General features: G+C 36.7%; 1 protein-coding gene across 1 annotated transcript in view; it reads left to right on the forward strand.

Moving 5' to 3' along the window:
- The window catches only part of CNTNAP2 (contactin associated protein 2), a 1,376,829-nt gene that overhangs the window by 221,071 nt on the left and 1,130,186 nt on the right, over window positions 1-25,572 (forward strand). The window lies entirely within an intron of this gene.

Raw genomic sequence — 25,572 nt, forward strand, 5'->3', positions numbered from 1 at the left:
GCCTGCTGGGAGAGGTGGCAATGGTAGGCGAGTCCTCAGTAGTAAAGAGGTAGAATCTGCTCCAGAGTGGAAAAGAAGTTGACTGAAATCATGAGATGGTCATGAGCAACCACGTGGTCTTGCCCTTTAAACGATGAGAAGACTACCCTGATGAAGGATCGTGAGAAATGAAACTTGTACTACCAAATGAATATTGAGTGCCTAGAACTGAAATTTAGATTTAATCGAATAGAACTTGAGAGATCACTTACAGGGTGTTGAATGTAGGCATAGAGATGGAGCAAATATTCAAAGGTAATGACAGTGTCTCATTAACACAAAGGCACTCTGTGCCTTAGAAGAGAGTCATGAGTAGACACTGCTTTAACAGATACGCTGGTTTAACAATAATTCTGGCCTTAAAGAGTCACTTGTTCTCTGTAGGAGAGAGGAAACTACTTAAGTTAGAGAAAGCAAAAGCACACATGCACAAGTTCTGAATACCAGAAATCTAGGGAAAATTCTGCTTAACCCAATTAGTTAAAAATATCAAGCCAACTCCATGAATGAAGAGTCTGCCTAGGGTTAAGGAAAATACCTGAGCATTCCATAATCACTGTAGGATCGCATTTTCTAGAAATATCTAGGGATTTTTCAGGTTACCTAGTTAAAAACAGCTAGACAGGAGAAAGACTATTGAAAAAGAAAATAGTCTCTCTTTTTTTTATGCCCAAGATTGTGGGTTTTGTTCTGGACCACAGAGTTCTATGTTCTCAAGTTAATGATGAGCAGAGATTTTAACCAAATATTTTCAAATTTATGTGCGATCACTACATAAGACACAAAACTGACAAAGCTACTATCAATGAATTTTATCCCCCTCCTGGAGACATTCAGATCACAAGGCCCTTAAATTTAAAAGGAAAAGCTCACGTTTGTGAACTTACCTCTCTCCTCCTCTTCTGCGCATGATCCAAGTGCAGCCACCTTTGATGCCTTAACAAGAGTCTCCCAGTTACAGAGAAACCATACTCAGGGCACAAATTGATTAATGTAAATGATCTGCCATAATAAAGGAAGATGTTGGAGGCAAAGGAAGTTTCAAGCACCCATTTTCAATCTCTCCCCAGCCCCATTGGAGATTGAGACTGGACTTTGGAAATTTAACTGACTTGCAGGAGCTGAGGTCTTTATACTAGCCAAAAGATCATAATTGAGTCCATTAGTGACTTTGGGTAGTGATTTTGGTGAAATACTGGGTAGTTACGGCCAAAGTAACAGTTTTTGATGGCGACTCTCTTTCTAAAGAGCTCTCGCACCTTCCAGCCTTATATTTTCTCTATACACAGCACCTTCTTGCATTTTTTATGCTGCCTAAAACAGCCTGTGGTTTAAGTACTTCCTTATTACCCATATTAAGAGAGAATTCCATTTCACAGGGATTTAACTGGCATTCTGATTAGAACAGTAACTTTCACCCTTGGGAGTACATCTGAATCACCTGGGGAGCTTAGACATTTCTAATGCCAGAACAAAGGGGGCAGGTCTGGAGAGAGTCCTGGCTTTGGTGGTTTTTAAAAACTCCCAATGACATGCTGATGTGCAACTGAGGCCTGGAACATGGATTAAAATAAGTACCTAGATGTTAATAGATGCTGGAAGAAGAGAGGGTGGTACAGTTGTAAAAGATAAACATGTTACCCAGATAACTTCTAATTGGGAAAAAGTTAGGCAGGATGGTTTTGATGAAAAGAAGCCTCCTCTTCTTTGATCTTTCTCAGTTGAAATAAGAAAAAGAAAATGGATAAGAGGAAATCAGCATTACAATCAAACTGCATCCAATTCCTTCCTCCACCCCCACCACTTTGTTTTATTGAACATGTCCTTAGCCCAGAAATCTGAATGTTAGGAAGCACCGAAAATAAATTTGGGGGGCCCAAGAGTGGATCATTCTGCCTCTTTGTCCCTCACCCTGGAGAAATTTGCAGAAACTCTAATAGTGAAGAGTGATCTGCCCTTCCCTGAGATAGCCTTAAAGATTGTTCAATCAGTTCTTTATTCCAGTTTGATTTAATACAAAACAGCAGTCACAGAAAAGGGATGAATTGTGGAAATTAAGAATGGCTTGTCAGGGAGAAGACAACTAAAGCCACATGGAGACTTTTCTTTGATCATCTCCCACAACATTCTGGCCCCTTATCCACTCAGCACCCTTCCTTTCCTATCTGATGGTCTCACCAACCTCACCTGCATGGATCATCAGTCAATCTTAGTCAACACACCCTTCCGGAGGGGGGAGAGCTTTGGAGTTTGGATGCAAAGGAGGAAAAAGGTCTGTCTGCTCTAAGGGTGTTGTATGGAAAGGCTCCTTGACTGACAGCATCTGCATTACTTGGAAACTTGTTAGAAATGCAAATTCTTGGTCATTGCCCTTGATGTATAGAATTAGAGGCTCTGGAGGAGGGACCCAGCAATCTGTTCTAACAAGCCCTCGAGATGATTGTGAAGATTACTGAGATTGAAAATCACTTACTGTTTCTTCCCAACCTTGGGTTACTTTGTAAACCCTGGGCTGTTTTGTCTTGAGCATGGATTGGAATGAGAGAGGCAAGGAAAACAAAGGAAAAAATATGCAGATAGAATAATTTGAAAAGAATGGATTCTTTTCAAGGAAGGATAAGTAATGGCTACTTGTGACTGAGAAATCAGGATTTAAGGGACGATTTTGATTACTGGATAGTCATATAAATATTCTTTTTGCTTTCTGGCATATTGGAGTAGACAGGGAAAAACGCAAAATATCTGAATTGTAATCAGGCTGCCTTGATCTCTGATAATGGTTCTGTTAGCCCTTATCTTCTGCCCCTGTGATTATAAAAACCTTGTGACTAACCTTCATGTGTACTGAGTTATCCACTTTTCAACTTTAGAGTCTTGTAATCACTAAAGACAGCCCCTAGTGTTTGTAAATGAAGGATCTTGGATCTACCCATAACTAACCCACCCCAAGTCCCAAATTATCTTGATGACCAAGACCAGATTTAACCTAAGTGGGCCCACCTGACATGCGCAGTAGCTTGGCCTTTAACCTACGAGTCACCTATACCTCATTCGGCCATTTTCTTTCATACATTCTGTGACTTGACATGTAATCAATCTGCACATGCTCAGTAATTAGATCACCTCTAATTGCATCAACTGGGGCCACACTGCTCATAATCCTAAACCCTGCCCATCTTTTCTCTAATAGAACTATCTGAGTCACTGCAGTTTGAGGAGACGGATTTTGGGTGGCTAGGCTGTCTGCTCTCCTACCAAGTGCCCAGTAATAAAAAAGAAAAAGTTTCTTTTTCTTTGAAGCCCCGGTGTCTCAGGAATTGTCATTGAGGGCATTGGCAAAAGAATCCACAGCCTTTGTCGGGTAACATTATTTTAGTCATTTATAGTGTTTAAAGTTGTCATTTATGTATAAAAATGAAGATATTTTAAATCAAGAAAGTTGGACCAGCTAATCTCTAAAATCTTTTCTACTTCTAATTCAAAGGATCTATGAGTTTTTAAGATTAATTTAAGAACAGGAGGGAGTAAGAATCATTGGTAGTATAGAAAAAGAGAGCGGTATTAAGTTGGGAAATAGAGGTATTTTTAAAAGTCAACTTCTCAGATAAAATGATTGTGGGCCCAAATCATAGCTTTATTTCAAACATCAATGAGAGGTTGTAACCAAAATTCAAAATGCTTCCTCTGGTAGAAACATTTTGCAGGCAAAAAAGGAGGTGCTACACTAAAGAAATGTCTGATTAGGGTTAATTAACATAGTCACAGAATGGATTAAAAATATAGGCAAGTTCCCAAACTGATAGCTGAGTGAATGAGCCTGCTTTCCCAGAAAGTACCTCAAAATATCATAAAAATCTATCAAAATATTGTTCAAGTGTTTTATCAGAAATGTTAATTACTTTTCAAGAGAGGTGTGTAAAATATGTCCTGCAAAAAGTTTTGTCCCATAACAGGTCTGGAACAATTTTTTTTTCTCCAATTTCTAGTCTCATCACTTCTAAGTTTCTTATTCCTTCTTTTCATCTTTATTAAGTAATTTAAACTTTCTGGGCCTACTTGCCTCATCTGCAAAATGGGGAAAAGGATTTTCTATCCAAATTAAAGAGTAAGACTAGAAAAATAATTATCTCTTTAGAGCTGTCCGAGATCTATGATGACCAATCAAAATTATGCTTTTGAATGGCAAGGGTGATATGGGATGTGGTTTTTTTTTTATTGTTAAGAGAAAAAAAATTTTTCATGCCATTTATGATCTTACAGCTTTATAGAGCTATTCACAAATCTGGCAATATCCCATTCAGAAAGTAGAAGGGAGCTCCTCTGAGGGAGTGGGATGGAGAAGTTTATATAGGGTGTACACAGACGCAAGAGCAGAAATGTTCTGATTGGCTGATGTTAAGTTTCCATCTTCCACAAGGAATCTTGCAGAGTGTGGAGCAGATATACATCGGGTAGTATGGTAGGTCCAGTCTGATAAGCAAAATCAGTATAAATTGCCAGAAACTTTCCATAAAAGTCATGGGCAAACATTTAGGTAAATGATACCTAAAACTCATTTATCACTAGGTATTGCTTATCTGCAGTTCTGTAGAACGTGTTCCATTGTTCCATTTTCTCAGAAAGCCCCTGCAGGTCAACTGTTTCTGTTTTCTGGAAAATCCTATCTTGGAAAGGGGTCCCTCCTGGCAAAGCCCAAAGCAGGCAATCATTTTATTTTACTTAGCATTATCCCTGGATTCCAGTAACCAAACATAATACAAGTCATTGGTGAATTTATTTATTCTTTTTCACTTAGAGTTCTTACTATGTGTTAGGCATGTTGTGTGCATTTTACAAACATTAGCTCAATCAACAAAATTACCTTCTGCTATCGGTACAATTATTATCCCCATTTTACAAATAAGAAACTGACACTGAAGGGTTAAGTTTCTAGACCATGCTCAACAACTAGTAAATGGCAGAATCTAGATTTGAACAGAGGAAAGCTGCCTCCAGACACTATGTTCAATGAACTGTTAATTCATTGATATCCCGTTCATTCTGGTTAATTCTCCAATTATCAGGTTAGGGCTTGTCAGAGGTGAAACAAGAATAATCTTTACAAGTTGAATTTCAAAGACTCTCAGCAGAAGGGAATAAAATACCTAGTTCATCAGGAAATTACAGTTTATGTCATATCCTTCTATTGCATTGCCATTGACCTGCTCTAATGCATGTCAACATGCATTCTAGGTAAAATCTCCAAATAGAAACTTCTACACTAGGTTTGAGCATAGATCCTATGATTCAACATTGCTATTCCAGAAGACCATATGAAAGTAAACCAGACCCACCTCTTTTAACAAATGAGGCTTCCCTAACCATGTAGGAACATTAGTCAGATTGAGCTGTGTTCAGGGTAGCTGACCACCAAGGCATAGGACAAAAGACAGTACTGCCTTGGTGGGTTTTAAAGTCCCTGCCATTTTCTTGAAGCCTGAAGAAAAAAAAATCACTTTCTCAGGTAGTATGAGAATGAAAGAATCCATGTCTCTGAAACCATTAAAAGCTGAAAAAAAGAATAATTGATGTAAATTATCTACATCAAATTATGATATCTAGTAAGAATAAGATTGTTCCCAGCAAAACTTTCAGGTGTGAGAGGCTCCTTGATACAGAGCTCGTAAAGAGACTTACTTCTGGGCAGCCTGAAACCACGTGACAATTATCATTCTATCACCCATTATGTCACTTCTACAATTCAGAGCAATCTTCAGGCTGGAATAAGGTGTCTCTGTACATTATATACTTTAGAATATCAATCACGGAGTTTATCTTATGTCTCAAGCATTGTGCTGACAGTATTTTATTGACAGCTATGAATCTACTTAACATAAGTATTTTTCTCTTCCTATTTTAATAATGAGGAACCAGTTTTTTTTTCTTTTTAATGCTTTTATTGAGAAATAGCCACACACATAGAGTCCAACCATATTACACAATCGATGGCTCCCAATATCATCACATGGTGAGGAACCTGTTTTTATGTAACTTTCTGCAGTCACACAACAAGTAGAGAGAATGAAATTCATTTCCTGGTGTACCTAAATCCAATCCAGTGGTAGATATCTGCTGCTTTAATCTCATGTTTCTTTGCAGTTTTGACCTTTGGCACTGAAGCATTTAATTGCCTCCCTATAATGATTGTGTTGAGCAGATACATGATTTTTCTCTTCCAAAATCTTGTGAGTGGGAAATATCAGTCAAGTAGTTGGACAGAACTTGCCCCCAGAACTTCTGATTACCAGAGAGCTACTACTGCTAGTCTCTTCCTCTAATAAAAGGTTTTGTAAGCTTTTCTATAATGCAACTTACAAAACAGTATTTATAACTCTATCAGTTAGCTCTAGCACCTCTGAGGTAATACAGGAATAAGAAGGAAAATGTGCAGCTAAGCACTAGGGTAAAATGAAACTCTATTCTGAAAAATAATGGTTTTGTACTGATAATAGTTTAGAACCACAGGAGCATTTTCTTATTTTATTTTAAAAACTTTGAATAACTTTTTCTTTGTATTTTTATTCATTTTTTTCTGTTGTATAATATAATGGAGAAATATTTTAAAGTTTTACTTAAAAGCGCATCATGTTTAATATTGCAAACATGGATTTCCTATTTTGATTATAAATGGAAAATAAATTTTGATTCACTTGAATAACTTTATAGTTTGCAAGATTTGTTATTGTTAATGAATATATTTAAGTTCATTTAAAATATGCACCTTGGCATCTTAGAATCTGAGGTATTGACTTTGGGCAACAGTTAAACAAATTTTTTTTTTTTTTTGATTATTCTTGTTGGGAGCACTGAATTGAAACACTGTAATCTTCTCTAGAACTGTGTTCTATTTTATGTTTCAGCAAAGCTTAATTGTTCTTTGAAGAATTTCTAACTCTAAAAACGGTAGCAATTTATATTCCAAAGAAATATAATTATCATGCTCAGAAAAAAGAAGAAACATAGAATTGCCTTTATTTTTAAATTACGATTACAATCATATATTGGCAGCACATGTGAACAATTTGAACATAAAATTATGATGGAAAAACCTGCAACAAAGGAGGAAATGTGCAAAAATAATGAACTCTGCCAAATAAAGTGGTCTTTTTATTTATGTATGTGAGCACATTAATGTCTAGAGCAACAATATGGGTATTACATTTTTGGTTAGTTGTCTTTTTTAACACCCAGATATCTCGCAATATTAAATATAATACATTTATGCTTTGAGCCTATTTATTTTTAAAATTAAAGTTGGTTATGTTAGATATGTATTTATTCTAAATTATCCAACTTCTCTTGAGGTAAATAAAGGTGCCTTGACATGTTAAAAATTGAGTTAATAATTCACGTTACATTTTATAATAAAATCACTTTCCTCCCATTTGCACAAAAATGATGGCTAGAAATTTCTGCACCTATTTTAATAGAGAAAAGAATCTGTGGCATGGGATTTTGAAAACTCAGACCATAGACTCATTATTTAACTATATATTTTTTTATTTATATAAATTACATTGAAATAAGGGGAAAGGGAAGAGTTCACCAGCCAGGAGCTGGCAAGTATGGCACCTCATTTGCTTAACATATTGAAATTTTAAACCCTATGATTGCTGGGGTAGGAAAGACCCTGCGATACAATGTGACAGAATAGATTAGACCATTTGATTCTCAGCATGGGAGAGAAAGATGGACCTTGTAGTCATTAAATAGTAAATTTCAAAAGGACTATTTGAACACATGTTTATAACTACATTTGAAAGGGGACCCCACATTTGTCTAGGGATTTAAAACATTTGCGCTCTCTTTGTCATATTAGCATAGGTCATTGGGCATAAAAATGACATGACATGATAAGTTAAGGAAGATAAATATGATAGCAGCGTGTAGGATATTAAAAGCCACTAGAGTTGAGAACATGGGTTGAGTCATAAAATGATGACTGGACTGTGCTAGTATGAGAGTATATATAAAGGAAGATGGAAAAGAGACTTCAAAGGGAAAAAATAACCATGTAACTAATCACATAAAATTAAAGGAAAGAAAAGCATTATGAATGAGTCCTAAGTGTAAACCCGATGGCTAGTATTTGAAGGTAACATTTCAAGTGTCTATGTCTGGTTGAGGGGAATGATGGAGAATAGCACTGTTGGTGTCTATTTTAGACGTGTGGAGCTTTGGGTAATAACCACAGAGCTAAAAGAAAATGTGTAGTGGTAGTGGTAGGAGATATGAGACCAAAACTAAAGATGAAGATTAGGATAGAATATAGGCCATAAGACTGATTGTTTCTTAGAGAATTTCCCAATGTTGGGAAGTAAAAGAGAATAAAATAAATAAAATGTTTTGTTTCAGAGGCCTAAATGAGAGAGAATGTCATGAATGAAGGAGCATTGATCAGTAACAAAACAGAGAATGAAAAGACTGGTTTGGACAAAAAAAAAAAAAGAGATCATTTGTGGTTCTTGAGAAAATTGTTTTAGTGGTGTGATAGAGTTGCTTAGATTAACAAGAGGATATGACTAATTGTAGAAGTGTGGTAGTGGCAGTCTTTTTCAGTTCAATTAAACATTCAGACTTAGAAGACTATCAGAGGCAACGTTTGTTACCATTTTACTCAAAAGTCTATTGACCAGAAACAATCTTGCCAGGTAGGACACTATCAGGTGTTTCTTTTCAGTAAGAGTCCTTGCATCAGTCCACTCGGTAGTCCTATCAGCTATCCAAGGGTTAGTCTCTTTGGTCACTCAAATAACAACTTAGGTGCACAGAGATGTGACCCACCTTGGGTAGGTGGAGGAGCCTATGGCTTAGAAGCCTCCAGGCTTAGAGTAGCCCTATCTCTAATAAAAATTCCATAGGCATAAGACATGCCTAGTTACAAGAGTCACCAAACTAAATAATGCCCCAGCTATTGTGTTGCCATCAGATATTTATAGTTATATTTCTCCAATGCAATTCATCAAAACAAACAGAACAGATAGTAGATGACTGGGGGACTCCAGGTCATGGATGTACATGACAGAAGTTCAAGGATGTGTAGAGTGATGACAAAAGCAAAATTGAACTGGCTCACTATGGAACCCAGGCTACATGAAGAATTGTGTGGAGCCTGCAGAAATGTAATATGTTGAATCACTAGTACAATAATGGAGGTTTAGGGTAGGATGGGGGGGAAGGTTGGGAAAAATAGCAGGATAGATTGCATCATAACTTAATGTTTTTTTCAATATTTAATAGAGCAAAAGTACATATAAAGTTCCCAACGAATACTTGTTTGGCTAAAATAATGAGGGCAACATCTTAGCTTTAGATTGGTGTCATAAAATGATGATGATTCCTTATTAAATATGTAAATAAATAAAAATAATATAGAAAAAAGAATAGGTAAAATAATAGAGAATAGATACCATGAGGAATATAACCCCATTAATGAAATCACTGAAAATAATAACTAGCATGGAGTAAAGAGAAAATTGGTATTAGGTATATAGGTTTTAATCTGTTTTGGTTAATTTATGTAGCTGTATTACAGGTCTTTGACCTTTTCACCAGATAATTTTTGCTTATGAACAACTTGTGTGACTGCCATAGCAGCTCCTCTAACTTATTCTCCCTGTAACTTGTAGAAATATCAGTCTCCTGGACTGGGAAACCTCTCTGTCCAGCTATAAATTTTAAAGCATCAGTTTATGGGTAAAGAATATGAAAGGGCAGGATATTAGGGTTGAAAAGGGCCTTAGAGATGATCCAGTGTAAACTCCATTTTATGGAAACTGAGGCCTGGAGAGGTTAAATGACTTCCTTAGCACATATAGGTTCTTGGTAACATTTGGTAAATCTAATTCCAAGTCTAGCACTCTTTTCAGTATACCATGTCATCTCCAGTAACTCAAAGTTAAAAGTAAATGGGATTAGTCCTTCCAACTCCCTTAAATATTACCAACTTGGCACTTGCATAAATGCACATTCTGGGTCCCACTTTTAGAACTACTGAACCAGAAACTCCAGAGGCACCTAGGAATCTGGGTTATAATAAGCCTTCCAGGGGATTCAGATGCAGCAGAACTTTAAGAACCATTGCTAAAATCAGTGGCAGTATCTGAGGCATAACCAGACATGTGTTTGCCCATGACTTTTATGGAAAGTTTCTGGCAATTTATACTGAATCACTTGTGACAAACGCGTGATGTTAAAAATCAGTACTTGTATAATGCTTTTAACTTTCAAGTGATTCATTTAAGAATTAGAACTAGTAACCCCCTTCTAATTTCTCATTAGTGGATCCTCAAAAGAAGTGCTTCTCAACCTTGTTTGCATGTTAGAATCACCTGGAAGCTTTAAAAATCCTGATGCCCAGGATGCAGGGTAAAACCCAGGCATCAGCAAGTTTTAAAGTTCCCACATGATTCCAATGTGCAGTGACATGTGGGGGGCATTGCTTTATTAAGAAAAAGTTCTCAGCTTTGGGGGGGGAGGTAATAAAAATTGCAAGCTTGGCTTCTGAAACTGAACTCTGTACCCAGAGATTCTAATTCAGAGAGTCTAAGATAATTCCTGAATTTTTGCATTTCTAAGAGGCTCTACATGTAATTCTACCATGAAGTTTCAGAGAAGAAAGCTCTGTATAGGCTCTTGTCAAGAGGTGAGGGAATGGGGTGTGCGAGAGTGGGGAAGCCCTACTATTTCCCAAGATAATTTCCCGTATTGCATGCTTTTTTGTTTGTAGTTCAGAGGAATGACCATTTTTGCACTTGACTTTCTAATGGTGTTTTAAAATCATTTTAGTTGGGAAAAACGGAAAATTAATCCATCAATATTCAATGGTAGAAAATGTTTACAGAAGCTAATACTAAAAGTGGAGTTTATTGCTTTACCTTTAAATCTTCAAGTTTGAGAATCTCAGTTACTTAGAATTTTATAATGTGGGACCATGACCCTGAAAAGGTTCTGGTGACTCATTAGACAGGTAAAAACCTGTTCTAATAAAAGTGATTGGTTATTTGCTGGCAAACCAGGAGAAATGGATATGCAGAATAATAACACTAATTATTGTAATGTATAAAAAATTCTCATTATATTCATTCTTTTCGAAGACAATTATTTTAGTGCCTACTATGAGTTAAGGCACTGTGTTCAGGAGCCAAGCAGAAGTTACAGGGAAAAGGATAAAAATCTTTTATTATAAAATGTAAATTGTTCTTTACAAAAAGAATGGGTAAGACTTAAGTAAAGTTCAGAGGAGGGCAGTGAAAGTGAATGTATAGTAAGGGATATTACGACAGTTTTAAACGCTTAAAAAACCGCAGTGATTTCACTTGGAGAGGTTAGAGAATAAACAAATGCTGAGCGTTAAGCATTAGAAGGGAGCTAATGTAAGATAGTTTTCTATAGTCAATGTCCACAAAGGAATCCTGAGAAACAAACCTGACATTGCAAGAACAGATGATTTAAGCACAAGGAGTAGTCTCTGACTAAGGTGGTTATTTCAAAGCCTTCTAATAGGTGATATTTTACATCAAAAATTATTTTAAACTCATCTAGGATGATGTAAGATTGTGCCTTCTTGAAGTAAAGGCATAAACTTAGTCGTGCTAGAATGAGATTGTGGTGATTATTTTCAACATATTTTTGTCTCTTTTACTCTGAGGTGGTTGTACCTGAAAAGAGTAAATTGGGTTAGAACACATGCAGTATAGAAATCTTACCTGGAGATTGATTCAGCTTCTGAGTCATACAGATGAATGCATTGATGTTTAAATATGATCTTTGGTCTCATTTCTCCATCCCTCTAAATAATTAAAAATCAGTTTCACTCTTTGGGAATCACTCTGAGTAAAATAGAAAAAACAATTTGTAAAATAAGACATACAGTGGGGAGAAAGTATGTTTGTGTGTTTGAGTTTGTGGAGCTATTGAATCAAGAAAACTGGGCACACTCATAAGTCACAAACATTTGTTTTACATCATCCCAGCAGTCAACGGAGGCCTTTAGATTCCAACCTACATAGTCACATAAATGTAAGCAACGGATTTGCTTTGTTTGATTGACATTTATGACAGTGACAGACAGATAAATGGTGAAAATAGCCTATTTCCAAAAGATTGGACAGAGTTAAAGGAAATAGGTACAAACAAAGTTGAAACATAGAAAATTATTATAAAAGATAAGATATACCTTCATAAGGAACCTCAATCAGCTATTGCTTTCATATTGTAATATGAGTCTTTCAGGAAAGAACTATGGTCCAAAACTGTTTCCCTAAAGAAATATAATATTTTATAATTAGATAGAAAATATTTTTAGGAACTTTTAAAAATGTAATTTTATAGAGATATAGTCACACACCATACAATCCACCCAAAGTATAAAATCAGTGATTCACAGTAACAACACATATTTGTGTATTCATCACCATCATCATTTTTAGAACATTTGCATTACTCCAGGAAAAAAAATAAAGAGAAAAAAAAAGACTGTAAACATCCTATACCCCTCAGGCCTCCCTCTTATTGACTGTTTTTAAAGAACATTTGAATTACAAATGTTTAGTGTAAATGAGATTCTTAGATCCTTTTCCTCGGAAGAGATAGGAGTAGAACGAGGTAATAATCTCAAGTGGGGAGAGATGACATTTCCGGATGTTAGAGGTTATAAATAAAGGGTGCTCAATGGGAGTGCCTGAGCTACAGGAAAAGCAGAGGTCACTGACAAAAGAAAAGCCACCAGCACAGGTCAGACCAATAGCCTCACGCCTAGGAGACTGCCAAAGTGGCCAGCCTGGAGCCCAAGTGTAGCAACATTGCTCTAAGAACCCTTAGAGCCAAGCTCACACTGCTATGAAGTGGAAGGATGAAGCAAAGCAGGTTATGGCATGATAGAGTGCAAGAGAGCTACAGCCTCAACTACATTCCCTTGCTTAATGAAGCCATAACTCTTTTTTAAAAAAAAAACATTTTTTTATTTTGAAATACATATATGGAAAAAGGAAAAAACAATATTTTTCAAAGTTTACTCCGACAAGCTACAGAAGAGATTTCATAGTTTCAGGTTTTTCCTTCTGCTCCAAAGCACTGGAGGCTAAAAGAAGTATCAATATTAGTGATTCTGCAGTCACACTCATTTGTTAAATCTTATCTTGTCTGTTATAACTCCTCCTTTCCTTTGATCCTTCTCCCACTCTTTAATGATCTTTGGACTATGCCCCTTCTAACTTTTTCATGTTGAAAAGGGTTGTCAATAATATAGGATAAAGGGATGGAATTAGTTGGTATTCTTGAAGAGGCTGGCTCCTCTGGGTTTCAGGGCTTATCTAGCCTAGGAACCTTCTGGAGGTAATAGGTTTCAGGAAAGTAACTTTAGTCCATGAAACTTTTGTAGAGTCTCAGATGGAGCCCTGTGTGTTCTTTAGGATTAATAGGCATGATGTTGGTGGGGTTTGGCAAACCATGGCAATTAGAAATATCTAGCTGATGCTTGCGTAACAGTACCCCCCAGAATAGCTTCTCACCTCTATTTCAAATCTTTTAGTCACTAATATTTTATTTTGCTACCTTTCTTTTCCCCCTATTGATCTGAAAGGCATTATCCATCCCATGGTGCCAGGGCCAGGCTCATGCCTGAGAGTTGTGTCCCACATTATCAGGGAGATTTTAATCCCCGAATCTCATGTCCCATTTAGGGGGGAGAGTAATTTTCTTTAGAGTTGGGCTTAGAGAAAGAGAGGCCACATCTGAGCATGTAAAAAGCAACTCAGTCATAATTATAGGTGTCATAGCTTCTTCACTATAGAAATAAGTTTCATAAGGGCAAGCTTCAAAACTAAGGGCTTGGCCTATTTTGGGGGGAGTCCCTAATGTTTGAGACAATACCAGGGGCTTCCTAGATGGGAAAGTTTAATAGTTCCATATGTTTTCTCCAGTCCCTCAAGGGACTCTATTAATACTTTTTAATTATCTGCCCACCATAGTCTGGGATGTCTTTGGGTATTACATTAAGGTATACAGAATCAAAAGGCCTCGTTCCCTTTCTGGGCTCCAAGAGTTGGGGTTGTTTAAATGAGCTATCCAGACAGGTTGATTTAGATTGTGTGTTACAAAAAAATTAGGTTCTAGAAACAAGAAACCTCTCTGTTTCATACAGTAGATGAATCTCTTGAGTACACCCACTATCATCTTTTACCCTGTATTCTGAATTACCTTAGTACCAACATGATTGCCTTCGTTTTTATCTCTAATTGGAGCCTGATCTCTTTTTGGGTTAAACCATTGTTGTATGTAATCATGCTGACTTTCAGAGCTGCAGAACTCCAGCTCTGAATCTTAGGTGTCACAGAGGTACTCAAATTTCCAGGGAAATACCAGTTTATGCACATATAGCTCACTGTCTCAGATCTAGAAATTCACTTGCAACTTCAGATTAAGTATAGCTGCTGTAAGAGTTTACAGTTTTGACTCCAATTTTCTTATATGTATTTTTTGAAAGAGGCTATAGCATATTTGTTCTTTTGCTTCTGATTTATTTTGCACAACACATTGTCATCACGGTTCATTCAGTTTGTTGTGTGGATCACGATGACATTGCATTTAGTAACCACACAGTATTCCACCATATATGTATCTCAGTTTGCCTTTCGGTTTCTCAGCCACCATACCCTTTGTCCCACTCAATCCATTGGTCATTTGGATAATGTCCAAAATATACAAACCACATCTTACAGTTTCCTCCCTTTGTTGTAAATCAACTGTACTCTCTCCTGAAGAAATTTCAAAAATTGTAAGTGAATATTATGAACTATATGCCATCAAAGTAGACAGCTTAGATTGAAATGGACAAATTCCTAGAAACGCACCAACTACCTATACTAACTTGAGAAAAAAATAGAAAATATCAACAACCAATTACATGCAAAAAGATTTGAACAGTCACCAAAAAACTTCCTACAAAGAAAAGCCCAGATCCAGATGGTTTCACAGGGGAATTTAACAACATTTCAAAAATAATTAACACCAGTCCTGCTCAAACTCTTCCAAAATATTGAGGAAGAAGAAATTCTACCTAACTTATTTTATGAAGCTGACATCACTCTAATACCAAAACCAGATAATGAAGCTACAAGAAAGGAAAACTATAGACCAATCTCCCTAATGAACATGGATGTAAAACTTCTCAACAAAATATTATCCAACAAAATCCAATGATACAATAAAGGAATTTTACATCAGGACCAAGTGGGGTTTATATCAGCAATGCAAAGGTGGCTCACCCTAAGAAAAATCAATAAATGTAATCCAGCATATTAACAAATCAAAAGTGAAAAATTGTATGATCATGTTGATTGATTTCTCTAGCAATTTTTTGTTTGACTCACTGATTATTTAATAGGATGTTGTTTAATCCCCATATATTTGTGAAAGTTCTGATTCTTTGGTGATTTATTAATTTCCACCTTCATTCCGTTGAGGTCAAAGAAGGTGCTTTGGATAATTTTAATCTTATTAAATTTATAAAGAGCTGTTTTGCATCCCAGCATATGATCTATCCTTCAGGACATTCCAGACACACTAGAGAAGAATGTATATCCTAGTGATTTGGAATGTAATGATATATGTATGTCTGTTAGATCTAATTCATTTATTGCATTAAATTCTGTATTTCCTTGTTGATATTCTGTCTGGTTGTTCCATCTATAGGGGAGAGCGGTGTATTGAAGTCTCCCTCTATTGTTGAAATGTCTATAACTCCCTTCAGTTTTGTCAGTGTTTGCCTCATATACTTTGGATCTCCTTGATTGGGAGCATAAGCATTTATGTTTGTTACTATTTCTGGGTGAATTGTCCTTTTTATTAATATGTAGTGCCCTTCTTTGCTGCTTACGGCATATTTATATTTAAAGTCTACTTTGTCTGATATTAGAATAGCCACTCCCGATTTCTTTTGGTTACAGCTTGCATAGAACATCTTTTTCCATCCTTTCACTTTTAATCCATTTGTGTCCTTGGGTCTAAGATGCACCTCTTATAAACAGCTTATACGATGGATTACATTTTTTAAAATCCACTCTGCAGTCTGTATCTTTTAATTGGTGAGTTTAGTCTTTTAAAATTCAAAGTTATTCCTGTGAAAACAGTTCTTGAATCTACCATCTTATTCTTTAGTTTTTCTTTGTCAAATCCTTTTCTGTCTCTCTCTCTCTCTTTCCATTTATGGCCTGATTTTTTTTCTTCAGTGATTTTTTTATTGAGATCTAATCATACAAAGTGTACAATCAGTGGTTCACACTATCATCATAAAGTTGTGCATTCATCATTATAATCTATTTTTGAACATTTTAATTACTGCGAATACCATAAAAATAAGAAAAATAAAAATAACACCCAAAACAGCCCAAACTGCCTGTTCCCCCCATTGTATATTTATTTTTTGTGTGTGTTTTTATTTTCTTACTCAGCTGTCCATACACTGGATAAAGGGAGTGTCAGTCTCAAGGTTTTCACACTCACACATTCAAACTTTAAAAACTCTATAGTAATTCAGTCATCTTCAAGAATCAAGGTTACCGGATTACAGATCAACAGTTTCAGGTATTTCCATCTACCTACTCCAATACAACAAAAACTGAAAAGGGATATCTATATGCTATAAAAGAAAAACTCCAGAAAGACTTCTCAACTCTATTTGAAATTGCTTAGCCGCTGAAGCTTTATTTTATTTCATTTATCTTCCCCCTTTTGGTCAAGAAATTCTTTCTCACTACTTCAATGCCAGGGCCAGGCTCATCCTTGGCAGATGTGTCCCATGTTGCCAGGGAGATTTACACCCCTGGGAGTCATGTCCCACATAGGGGTAAGGCAGTAAGTTCACCCGTGGAGTTGGTTTAGAAAGAGAGGACACATCTGAGCAACTAAAGAGGTTCTCTAGGGGTGACTCTTGGGCATAATTATTAGTAGACTTAGTTTCTCCTTTGCAGGAATAAGTTTCATAAGGGCAAGCCCCAGTATTTAGGGCCTGGTTCATTATTTTGGGCAATCTCCAATGCTTGTGAGAATATCAGGTCTTCCTGGCGAGGGGGGGGGATGTTCAATATTTCCACCTTTTCTCCCAGCCCCTTAAAGGGACTTCGTAAATACTTTTTAATCTTCTGCCTAGCTTATTCTGAGATGTATGGGGGAATCACACCAAACTGTACAAATCACTAAAATCTCACCCTTATTCATGGTTCAATGTAATTATGGTGTTCAAATAAGCTCACCATTAAATTAAATTAGATGGTGTACTACTGAAGATATAAATTTTGTACCACATAAACATACCTTCCTTTGGTCTCACACAGAAGTTTGGAGTTTTAAAATGCAATCAATATTGTCCTTTACCTTTTAGCCTGATTCACCTTAGTCCTATACAGACCAGCCTCATTTGTATCTCTAGTTGAAGTCTGATCTCTTTTTTTTGGTGCTTAAACAATTGTAGTATGGAGTAATATTGACTTTCCTAGCTACAGAACTATAACTCTGAGTCTCAGGTATCACACAAATGGAATGTCCAGGTTATACACAAAGAGCTCAGCATCTCAGAATTTAGAAATAACAGTTACAATTCCAGAGTAAACATTACTGCTGTAAGAGCATACAATTTAGGAGCCTTTACGATACACCTTCACCTAATAACCTACGCTCTCAAATACAATTCTGAGAGTTTGCACGTTATAGTTCGTCCATATTAGTGAGCCATTTTAATAAATTTGTTTTCCTTTCTGGCTTATTTCACTTAAATTTCTATCAAGTTTTCACTTCGTTGCATTCCTGACAACTTCATTCCTTCCTTCCTGCACTGCTCTGTAGCCCATTGTATGTAGGCCACCACAGTACTTCCTTCCATTCCTCAGTTAGTGTACCCTTATGTCATTCCATCCACTGCAGTTTGCAAACACTGCCACCATAAACACCAGTGTGCAAATGTTCATTTGTGTTCCCACTCTCAGTTCCTCCAAGTATACCCTTACTAAGGAGTAGCAGGACCATACAGCAACTCAACCCTAGCTTCCTTGGAACTACCATACTGCCCTCTAGAAGGGCTGCACCACTTTAGGTACATCTCTCCACATTTTCTCCAGAACTTGTATCTCTGTTCATTTCCATTTTTATTCACACATCATGCAATTCAACCTAAGTAAAAATGCAGTTGTTCCAGGTATAATCCCATAGCCATGCCTTCACCACTACAATCTATGAGGCATTTACTCACATCATTGTTCACTCTAGGCATTGCTAAGTTATGCCATCACAGTCTTTATCCTCTAAGTTTCCTTCTGGTGTCAAATGTTCCCCCAGCACTCCTCCCTCAACTGTGTTCACATTCAGTTTATTTGTGTGTACTTACAATATTGTGCTACCATCTGATGGTATTGTGCTGTCTATTTCTGGATCTTTACAATCAGTCCTGTTGAACATTCTGTACTCCATCAGCATTGAATGGCCAATCTCTACCCCCTTTCTAGCTCCTGATGACCTGTGTTCTCAACTTGAAATCTTAAAGTTCTCTCATTAATGTTAGTTAGCTCATATTGGTGAGATTATACAGTAACTATACTTTTTGTGTCTAGCTAATTTCACTAAACATAATAGCCTCAAATTTCATCCATGTTATTACTTGCATCATGACTTTATTCTGTCTTAAACAGCTGTGTAATGTTCCATTGTATGTATATACCACAGTTTGTTTAGTCCCTTGTCCATTGGTGGACATTTGGGCTGTTTCCCTCTCTTGGCAATCGTGAATAATGCCACTATAAACATGAAGTGCAAATGTCCCTTCATGTCCTTGCCTTCAGGGCCTCTGAATATATACCTAGTAATGGGATTGCTAGATCATTTGGCAGGTCTACACTTAACTTCTTGAGGAGCCTCCAAACTGCCTTTCTGAACTGTTGTACCATTCTATGTTCCCACCAACAGTGAATATGAATGCTTTTTTCTCCACATCCTCTCCAGCACTTGTAGTTTTCTGTTTTAGTGATAATGGCCATTCTAGTAGGTGTGAGATGATATCTCATTATGGTTTTGATTTGCATTTCTCTAACCATTAGTGAAGTTGAGCATCTTTTCATATGTTTTTAGCCATTTGTATTTTCTCTTTGTTAAAGTACCTGTCCATGTCTTTTGTCTGTTTTTGTCTGTTTTTTAATTGGGTTGTTTGTCTGTCTGTTTGTTGTTGAAATGTAGGATCTCATTATATATTCTGGATATTAAACCCTTATCTGATACGTGGTTTCCAAACATTGTCTCCCATTGCATAGGTTGCCTTTTTAATTTCTTAACAAAATTATTTGATGCACAAATGAAGAGATCCCATATATCTAGTTCTTCTTTCATTGTTCCCACGTTGATTGTATGGTCTAGGCAGCATCGCCTAATGTAAGATCCTTAAGATATTTCTCTACATTTTCTTCTAAATATCTTATGGTCTTACCTTTAAATTTAGGTCTTTGATGTCTTTTGAGTTAATTTTTTTGTAAGACATGAGAAAGTGGTCCTCTTTCATTCTTTTGAACATGGATATCCAGTTTTCCAAGCCCCATTTTTGAAAGAGGCTGTTCTGTCCCAGTTGAATTGACTTGACAGCCTTATCAAAAATCAGTTGGTCATAGATTTGAGGGTCTGCCTCTGAATGCTCAATTCAATTCCACTTGTCAGTATATGTATCTTTATGTCAATTTCATTGTGTTTTGACCACTGTAGCTTTGTAATATGCTTTAAAGTCAGGTAATGCGAGCCCTCCCACTTCATTTCAATTTCTCAATATATTTTAGCTATTTGGGCCCCTACTCTTCCAAATAAATCTGGTTATTGGTTTTTCTATTTCTATAAAGTAAGTTGTATTTGGTATTACAATGAATCTATAAATCAATTTGGGCAGAATTGACAGCTTAACTATATTTAGTATTCTAATCCATAAACACAATATGCCCTTCCATTTATTTAGATCTTCATTGATTTCTTTTAGCAAAGTTTTGTAGTTTTCTGTATGGGTCTTTTATATCCTTGGTTAAATTCATTCCTAAACATTTTATTCTTTTCGTTGCTATTATAAATGGAATTTATTTCTTGATTTCCTCCTCAGATTGCTCATTGCTGGCATATAGAAATGCAATTGATTTTTACATGATGATTTTGTATCCTGCCACATTGCTATATTTGTTTGTTAGCTATAGCAACTTTGCTGAAGAACTTTCAGGATTTTCTACATACAAGATCATATACTTCTTCCTTTCAAATTTTGATGCCTTTTATTTCTTTTTCTTGACCAATTGCTCTAGCTAGAACTTCCAGCACAATGTTGAATAACAGTGATGCCAATGGACATCCTTGTCTTGTTCTTCATCTTATAGGGAAAGCTTTCAGTCTTTCCCCATTGAATATGATGTTGGCTGTAGGTTTATCATATATTACCTTTATTGTGATAAGGAAGCTTCCTTCTATTCTTGTCCTTTGAAGTGTTTTAATCAAGAAAGGATGCTGAATTTTGTTCACTTTTCTGCATCAGTTGAGATGATCATTTGTTTTTCCAGTGTAATTTACTGATGTGGTACATCACATTAATTGACTTTTTTCTTGAATCACCCTTAAATACCTGGCTAAAACCCAATTGGTCATGGCATATAATTCTTCTAACTGCTGCCTGATTAGATTTGCAAGTATTTTATTGAGGATTTTTTAATCTATATTCATTAAAGAGATTGGTCTGTAATTTTTTTTCTTATAGTATCTTTGCCTGGCTTTGGTATTAGAGTGATATTGGTTTCATAGAATGAGATAGGTAGCTTTCCCTCCTCTTTGATTTTCTTGAAGTGTTTGACCAGGATGGGTACTAATTCTGTCTTATATATTTAGCAAAATTCACATGTGAAGACATCTGGTCCTGGACTTTTATTTTGGGAGGAATTTTTTGATAACTCATACAATATCTTTATTTGTGATTGGTTTGTTGAGGTCTCCTATTTCTTCTTGAGTCAACATTGGTTGTTCCTGTTTTTCTAGTAAGTTGTTGACAACTGTCTAGTTTGTTAGCATATAGGTGCTCATAGTACTCTCTCACTATCTCCTTTATTTCTGTGGGGTCAATGTCCCCATTCCCATTTCTAATTCTATTCATTTTCATTTTTATTCTTTTTTTCTTTGACAGCCTAACTAAGGGTCCAACAATTTATTGATTTTCTCAAAGAACCAACTTCTGGTTTTATTGATTCTATTGTTTTCATGTTCTCAATTTCATTTATCTCTAATCTTTGTTAGTTTTTCCTTCTGTTGTTTTGGGGTTAGTTTGCTATTCATCCTCTACTTTTTCCAGGTGAGCATTTAATTCCTTGATTTTGGCTCTTTCTTTTTAAATATGTGTTGAGGGCAGTAAATTTCCCTGTTAGCACCACCTTTGCTGCATCCCAGAAGTTTTGATATGTTATATCTTCATTTTCATGTATCTTCAGATATTTACTGATTTCTCATGTATTTTTTTTTCCTTGACCCATTGGTTGTTTAAGGGTGTGTTCTTTAACCTCCATAAATTTGTGAATTTTTCAGGCTTCTGCCTGTTATTGATTTCTAATTTCATTCCACTATGATCCAAGAAAGTGTTTCATATGATTTCACTATTTTTAAATTTATTGAGACCTGCTTTGTGCCCCAACATGTTATCTGTCCTGGAGAGTGCTCCATAAACACTTGAGAAGAATGTATATCCTGCTGTTGTTGGGTACAAGGTTCTGTAACTGTCTCCTAAGTCTAGCTCATTTATCACATTATTCAAGATCTGTTTCCTTATTGATCCTCTATCTAGATGAGAATGGTGTATGAATTCTGCAACTACTATTTTAGAAGTGTCCACTTCTCCCTTCAATGTTGTCAATGTTTGCCTCATGTATTTTGGGGCACTCTGGCTCAGTACATAGATATATCTATGATTGTTATGTGTTCCTGATGTGTTGTCCCTTTTATTAATACAGTGTTCTTCTGTGTCTCTTTCAATTGTTGTACATTTGAAATTTAGTTTGTCAAATATTAATGGGCTACTCCTCCCCATTTTGGGTGGTTGTTTGTATGAAATAGCTTTTTCTATCCTTTCACTTTCAACCTGTTCTTGTCTTTGGGTCTTGAGTCTCTTGTAAACAACATAGAGATGGGTCCTTCTTTCTAATCTTTATTTCTACATTCTTCTCCAAACCTCTCTCTCCTGTCTTTTCCTATCTGCCTGTAGCATTCCCTTTTGTATTTCTTGTAGAACAAGTCTCTTGTTCAGACTCTCTCAGTGTCTTTTTGTCTGAAAATACTTTAAGCTCTCCCTCATTATTGAAGGACACTTTTGCCAGATGTAGAATCCTTGGTTGGCAGTTTTTCTCTTTCAGCATCTTAAATATATCACTCCACTGACTTCTCACATCCAGAGTTTCTTCTGAGAGATCTGCATTCAGTCTCATCAAATTTCCCTTTATGTGATGGATCGCCTTTCTCTTGCTACTCTCAGAATTCTCTCTTTGTCTTTGACATTTGAAAAGTGTCTTGATATTTGGATCTGTTCTCTTTGGGATACACTGCATTTCTACAACCTGTAGTTTCATGTCTTTAGAGTTGGGAAACTTTCATTGATTATTTCCTCCATTATTCTTTTTGCCCCTTTCCCCTTCTTTTCTCCTTCTAGGGCACCCATAACACATGTATTTGTTGTCAGGCAATTCCCTGAGACTTCATGTTGTCAGGCAATTCCCTGAGACCATACTCAATTTTTTTCCATTTTATCTCTATCTGTTCTTTTGCATGTGGAATATCAGATGTCCTGTCTTCTAGTTCACTGATCTTTTCTTCTGCTTCTTAAAATCTGTTGTTGCGTGTCTCCATTTTGTTTTTCATCACTTCTATTGTGACTTTCATTCCCATGAATTCTGCCATTTGTATTTTTCCAAGCTTTGAGTTCTTTTGTATGGACACCTGTGTTTCTTTTATGTCTTTTTCATGGTTTTTTCCATGTTTTCCTTGAACTGATTAAATTTATTCAGAAGATCTGTTTTCACATCATTAATGAGTTGTTTTAATTTCTGTTTCTCAGTTGAGATGTTAGTTTATTCTTTGGTTGGGCCATATCTTCATTCTTCCTGGTATTGAATTGTGATTTTCTCCTGGTGTTGAGGCTTCTGATTATCTTGCTTAATTTTCTAGAGTTCATTTTATCCCTTTTTCCTAGGGTTTCCTGTTTGTTGGATTTATTTTTTATCTGCTCATCTCTCTCACCAGCAGTTGTCACATTTGTCCTGCTCCCCAGAACCAGGCATCTACAGCAGCCTCCCTCAGGGATGGAAGTGAGCACTGTGCACGACAGCAAAGTATCTGTTTTTCAGTAGAACAAGTCTGCCGTCTCCAAGTTATACTCCGTTTTCCACCATCCCACAAGAATTGGATTTCTTTTAGGGCACTGCTTTAACAGGTGTGTCATCTTGTGTTTCTCAGCCCAAAGAGGGGTAGGTAGGCTCCTGTGCACGGGGTCTAGACCCACTTCGAATGACCTGAAAAAATTTTCTGAGTAGTTTCTGAAAAAAACCTTTCATTCTCTTATACTTTCTGTTCTGCCCAACAAATGGTACTGCTTGATAACAGACTATGCCTCACCAGGTCAGTCTGACTGCAGGGTTCCTGTTCCCTCTTTTCTGCCCCAAATCTGGGTCAGTATGGGTCTGAGTCCCCCACTTTATTTGTAGCACAGTAAACTCTCAGCTGTAACAGTCTTCAGCCTTATTCCAGGCAGGGTTCAGGTCTCTCACTTGTTTCTCAGAAGGTTGTGGGGAGGACTTTAGGACCAGGCTGGAAACACAGTTTCTGCCATGATCTCTCAGACTCTCTCTCACTGATCTGAGCCTTGAAATACTCTCTCCTGCCCCCCACATCTCCAAAATGTGAGGGTCTTTCCCACTGCTATGAGAGAATTAGCATTCTGTGTCCCCATTGGTAGGAGCCCCTGCTGCTGTTTCTCAGCCCATCCTGTACTGTGAGACCAAGTGAGGGGGATTGGAGAGGACCAGCCCATTCCAGACAGAAATTTCCTACCTGATAATCTTCTCCTTCTTCAATTTGGGATTTGTAGGGTCCCTCTATAGTCCATATCCTCCTCCAGATTTTTTAATAATTCAGAATTGTTCTTTTTCATTGCTGAATCTCTGAGGAGAAATTTTCAGTAGATGTTACATCATTACATTGATGACATCGCCTCACCTCTTTCTCTCTCTTTGTAATCCTCTAAATTAATGCCATCACCCTTGAGCATCTCTGAGCTATCTGAGCTGGAGTCTGACAAATATATTGAGACCCAGAAGAATGAAGAAAAGCCCCGTTCTCCAAACAGAGCTTTCGAATTCAGTTTGGGTACAGAGAAAGGGGGTCTTTGATTTATTGAGCATTTGGCAAACTGCTCCAGCTTAGACTTTTGAGGAGGGAAGTCTGATCTATTGAAAGGGCCCCCATCTCTTAGGCATCTGAGTACAAGGCTACCCTTACAGTTATGTAGGTTGTTCACTGTACAAGGACTAACAGGAAAAAGGGTAGGTAGGAGTTGAAAGCAGGTCCGTGCCAGCCAGGACTATGAGCACCAAGAGGAAAGGTCACTATTTTCTACTCTGTGCAGAAGTGTATTAAACTAACCAAGCATAAAGCCAAAGAAGCCACCTCTTTTTAATTTTATAATTTGGAAAAAGTCATAGAAGCAGCCCTGATTTAGTCATATTGCTCCACGATGTATCACCCTCTGGAACCTGGGCAGGTGTCCTAGCATGGGGATCTTTTACAATGTAACTACCTCCATGCTTCAAGCACTCTAAGCGTCTGTGTTCTCTGAGACCACTGCTACAAAGAACAAAGTCCTGTTGAGGTATTTCTACAGTCTAAGAGAAATTCTGCAGCATTCCATTCACTGGGAAATTTGTGCTTCCATAAAAATGATTTTAAAGCCCTATCTATTATTACAGTGAATAAAATGGGATTTTGAGACTATTACTGGATTTAATCATAATTTTTATAGCAGAACTGGGGGTGTGGGAGTCGTTATAACCAGTGGGGTTTTTTTTAATCTCTTTTATTAAGTCATTTATCATAAGCAAAATTCAGTTTCTAACCTTAGTTCTTTATTTAAGTTTCTAACTTATCTGTTTCTTCATATGTTGTGTATTCCCGTTTCAAGTCTCTGAGGCTTATAGAATAGCTATTTCATTTTCTCTAGCAAAAGCCATTTAGCACTCTAGGATGGCATTATGGCTAAATGGCAAAAAGAAGAGATGATTTGAAATTAAAGCTACTTAACAGTGAGGATTAATAGGGGCATGAAAGGCTGCATATCAAACCCATCTATACTCAAGCTTCATTTTCAAGTAGAGGATTTTCTATGGCCTCCTGGCTTTCTTGCTTAGCTCAATCCCAATTTCTTGATAACCAGGCCAAGAGGAGAAGAGCCTAAGAGCGAAC

Source organism: Tamandua tetradactyla, chromosome 1 (genome assembly GCF_023851605.1).
Source record: "Tamandua tetradactyla isolate mTamTet1 chromosome 1, mTamTet1.pri, whole genome shotgun sequence".
Lineage (NCBI taxonomy): Eukaryota > Metazoa > Chordata > Mammalia > Pilosa > Myrmecophagidae > Tamandua > Tamandua tetradactyla.